Genomic DNA, 5,063 nt, shown 5'->3' with positions numbered 1-5,063 from the left:
AGACTACTGACATCTCAAAACACTATTGTACAATACACTAAAAATATACACTTTTCAATTTGTCAATCATAGCTCAGCGAATGGAGGAAAAAAATAAGAGTAACCAGCAGGTCATATCAAGCCACACGGAAACTCGATTTAAAACACGCTTGGCCACTGTTTCCAGCTCAACTCGGGAATGGCCAGAGCGCTTCTGGCCCCTGGACTTCGACGCTCCTCCCGCGGCCCCGGTGGCTGGGGAAGGTACAATCGTTCCCAGGATTGCAGGCCCTGCAGATCCGGCAGGGACATCGCTGTCCCCTTGCTCTTGCCGCAGCCCCGTTAGCTTCCGCGTTTCGGGGCGTCCAGGCCGGGGAGGCTGCCTGTGGCTCCGCCGGCCCCCGCTTCGGCCCCGCGCAGCCCCTCCGAGGCCGCAGCAGTCTGGTGCCCGAACTCACGGCCTCAGGCCCGTACCGGCAGCCAGCGCCTTCGTTGTGGCCGCTCCACCCCCTCCGCGAGCCCGAGCTGGTCCAGCGGAGAAGGAGGGTGCAGAAACTGGAACCCGAACGCTGAGCTGCAGGAGGCAGGTGCGGGAACGGGAGAAGCTTGACCTCGCACAGGAAGGCTGCTTAGAGCGACAGGAGCAACCGCCAGGAGCTCCGCACGCAGCTGGAAGAACTCAGTAACGTACTCCGCTGTGGGAGAAATGGAGATAATAAAAGTTTGATGTAGAAGTACTCACAGAGAACCATGCTCCTTGGTCAGTCTCAGATTATTATTATCAGACCTACTCTAATGATGTTAGTCTTCCAAATAAAGTGAGTGACTGAACTGTCAAATCAGCGAGATCAGAATATTGAAACTCCTGCTTTGAATTCTAACGACCAGTTATAAATAGAAAATGATGCTCACCCTGGTACTGATAGGACAGCAAATGTTGAATGTAGACAAGAGGGTCATTTGCCTCAAATTCACAGGAGCCAGCAGCTGCATTAGCAGCACAAGATACATCCTTAGAAGGTTCGTCATTAGCTGGAAGTTTGAGAGCTGCAGCAGAAGCGGCTTTATCATAGACTGGATTTAGTCATGATGAAAATGCTGGATGGTAATTTGACCACAGCACTGGTTTCTATTAAGATTCTGAGAATCAAATATATTATGATTTAATTTATTACTACTGTGATGTGGAAAGTGGTCACTATCGATTTCATTCTTGAGTAGATTTGCAACCTTATCAGACTTATAGCACAAAACAAAAATAAAAAATTGAGAAAAGAAAGGATCCAGATTCTTCTACAAAAAAAAAAAAAATGGGGAAAAGGATTTGAATTCAGAGGATCAAGAAGCCTTCAGTGTTGAATATACAAGCTGCAATGGGAAAGACAATATCACAAATGTGAAAAAAAAAGCCAAAATAGGCATTCATCACAAAAATAATCCCCCAAAATTCACTGTTCCAGTTAGTGGAAATACTATGGAATCTCCTCTTAATGAAAACATCCCAGTTCAACTTTAAGGATGAGAAAATCACAGAGACTCATAGTGAACCAGAAGAAGGTGAAATTACAGACTCTCAGACAGAGGGAGTTATGATGAAGGTGTTACCAGTAAAGGCAATGCAACTTCAAAAGATACTGAGGAGGAAGATGAGGAAAAAGTGTGGCCCTCATATATGAGAGTAACTGTCATTAGATCACCTGTGTTACAGACAGGATCACTCTTCATCCTTACTGCTGTAAAACCTGCTACAATTGGAAGGGAAAATGATATGGAGCATACTCTTCGAATCCCTGAAGTTGGTGTAAGTTTCATGCAGAAATTTATTTTGACCATGACTTACAAAGTTATGTCCTTTTGGATCAGGCCGTCAAAATGGAACAATTGTTAATGGAAAATGGATTGTCCAGCTGAAAACTAAATGTGACCCTTATGAACCTGAGCATGGAGATAAAGTGAAAGTTGGAGACACTGTGTTATCTTATTACATTCACCCTGGCAGTAATAGCTGTGTTGAATGTGAACCAGGGCAGGTTAGAGCTCGCCTTTTCCTTGATAAGAAAGATGAATCATTTTTGGTCCATCATTAGCTAAGAAGGAAACGAGTTGGAAAGAAGAAAAGGATTTTAAAAATATATGAGTAAAATATGGTTTACAGAATACAGACTACAAAGATGATAAGATACTGGAGAATCAAAAATATAAAGATAGAGCTGGAAAACATAGGGAGCAGATTGGAAGTGAAGGAAATTTCCAAAGAGATGATGCTCCTGCATCTGTTCATTCTGAAATTACTCATAGCGACAAAGGTCAGAAGATGTTGAAGAAGATGTGTTGATAACAGGAGAAGGCCTGGGGAAAGATGGTGGGAGAATAAAAACTCCAATACAGCTTCAGCTTCGGCAAACACATGCAGGATTGGAGACAGACTAACCATCCTCAATTAAAGAGACTCACCTTCTCCACAACAATAACAACAACAACAGCAACAACTGGGACAAAGCACAGGAGAGGTTTGCTGGAAACTTTCCAGAAACTAAACTTCAAAAAGATGACCTAGGAACCATTCCTTGGGTAAAAGGGACCGAGGAGTGAAGGTTAATCACAGAAGAAAACTCAAGCTTTTTTATAAATAGAGTTTGGAAACTCTTATTTTATTGCAGAACGTTTCTCCCCAAAAAAGTCAGTGGCACAAGAAAGCTGTGTCACAATTTACCCCTTCCTGATTCAGAAATGTGTAATAAAATGTGGTTTGCAGCTTTTAAATATATTTTTTAAACTAATTATTAGTGACTGAATTAAGTTATGCACTAAGCGAACTAAAGTTCACAGGGCACAGATAAGTTTATCAAACTTTACTATTTTATCTTGTCATTTACAACATCCATATAAATAATTAGCCATATAAGCAAAATTCATATAACCACTTAAACGTTCATTTGTCCTTGTCTCCATATATTCATACAAGTATGCATAGAAAATACAGCAAAAGAAACATCTAAAGTATATAAAAATAAATCTGACAATATACATTCTTTTTTATGCGCTTCAGGACCTAGATAAAAAATGTTGAGACAACATGAATAGTGATGCATACATTTTCTTATATTTGGAATAGCCTAAATCCTATTAAAGATCTAATGAACAAGTGACATGTCACAGAAAATTCATCTTTTATTGTTTTCTTCGGTGAAGAATCTGAATTTGTTGATATATATTATCCATCAGCATTTGTATTTGGTTTGTTTCATAGCTAATGAAATGTTTATACATGAACAAATGAGTACAGTATTGAAATAGCCCATGTGCTGGCATTCATACTTTTTATAAATACCATTGCAGGCAATGAAGTTGTGCCAGAAAAATCTGATTTCGAGTACAAAAGGAATATTTAGCCATGACCTCAAGCTCAATACATTTATTGAAAATATCCTAAATTGCCCTAAACATTATAATGTTAAATTACTCATTTCAATAAATTATGAATTAAATAAAAAATACAAATGATGACTTTTATGGATCAGGGAAGTGCTAATGAGACAGAATGGCCATTGAAGCCAAAAGGTCTGAATTCAGGTAAGTAATTTTACTCATATTAGTTTTATGTTAGAGACAACAATACTTCTGACCATATACTATTTATTGCAGTGGAGTATTTCAAAAATATTTACATAATATATAATTAATTTTCTAATGGTATAAAAGTAATAACACTCTACACATTATTACAATATGGTCTATTCATGGGAGGGGTGTTGCAAATGAAAAAACTTGGAATTTCTCATGAGGTAGTGATAGATGCCGTAGAAAATCTATGTAAAATATTTCACACATATATGTAACTATGGATATTTCTGGTTTTCAGAAAAATAATTTACTTTAAACACTTAATGTAGACAACTAAAATCACCAAGAAGTTACAAGAATTCACAGAATGCCTAATATAGTTCAAAGGAAATTAAGAAAACATCCCAGGACTGGAAGTAAATAAAGGTAATGATGTAGAGAAGTAATCGACCTAAGAGGCCAGGGCTCCACTAAGATGCATCTGATCACAAGAATGTCAGGTCCATGTGGGTTGTTCCCTTCTAACAAGGCAAATGGAATAAACAAAGAGAAACTGCCTGCAGGCATTGGAATGTGGTGTCTCCCATATGTGAGGATTAAATTATAAATTATGTTGCACACAAGGAGATGAGCTACTGGGGTGAAGCATCAGAAGAAATTATATGGCACATAAATCTCAGATATTGAATTTATGTTTAAATGTTTACGTCAATATAACGGAAAAACAAGAAAGCAAAATAATGTGGAAAGAAACTATGAGCTTGTCAAGCTATCTTTGGAAAAGAGGCAAATGAAAAGTATTGAAAGTTTTGTAAAACAATTTAATGTAAAACATACAAATTACATATTAAAATAGGCTGAGCCAAAAAGAGGATTAGTAAAGTGAAATGCTGATCACAATTAATGTAGTCATATATATTATAGAAGGCAAATTAACAGAAAATATAAATATATTTATATATGAAGATTAGATTGAGAAGAAATAAAAAGCATTTAATTGTTTTACCAGACTCTCTAAATAGGAAGGCAACAGTCAAAGAATCAGTGACTCATAAGTTTCAGAAATTGGAAACGAGGCATGAATCCTTTAAAAGTTTAGGGTGTAATATATGAAAAAAGGTAAATTAAGAAATACTTGGAAGAAATAGTGGTTTGGATTATTGTGATTACTGCTTAATAAACATGAGAGTGCAGTTACCTTTTTTGACATGCTTATTTTGTTTCCTTTTGATATAAACCCAGCAATGAGATTGCTGGATCATATGGTAGTTCTATTTATAATTTATCGAAAAACCTCCATACTGTTCTCCCTATAGAAATGGGAAATGATTGTACTAACTTACATTCCTACCAACAGTGTATAAGTGCCCATCTACAGAATGAATAAAGAAAATGTCATACACACACACACATGCACACACACACACAGGAATAATGTTCAGTCATAGAATGAAGTTCTGTCATTTGTGTCAACATGGATGAGCCTAGAGGACATTATGTTAAGTGGAATAAGCCAGGCA

At 37.5% G+C, this 5,063-nt stretch overlaps 1 pseudogene; it reads left to right on the top strand.

The window, feature by feature from the left end:
• Window positions 1-1,065: 1,065 nt before the first annotated feature.
• Window positions 1,066-2,571, top strand: LOC134736556 (angiogenic factor with G patch and FHA domains 1-like; annotated as a pseudogene).
• Window positions 2,572-5,063: the final 2,492 nt, after the last annotated feature.

The sequence above is a fragment of the Symphalangus syndactylus genome, chromosome 5 (assembly GCF_028878055.3).
Source record: "Symphalangus syndactylus isolate Jambi chromosome 5, NHGRI_mSymSyn1-v2.1_pri, whole genome shotgun sequence".
Lineage (NCBI taxonomy): Eukaryota > Metazoa > Chordata > Mammalia > Primates > Hylobatidae > Symphalangus > Symphalangus syndactylus.
Note: the sequence above shows the minus strand (reverse complement) of the source record. Positions and strands in the feature narration are given on the sequence as shown.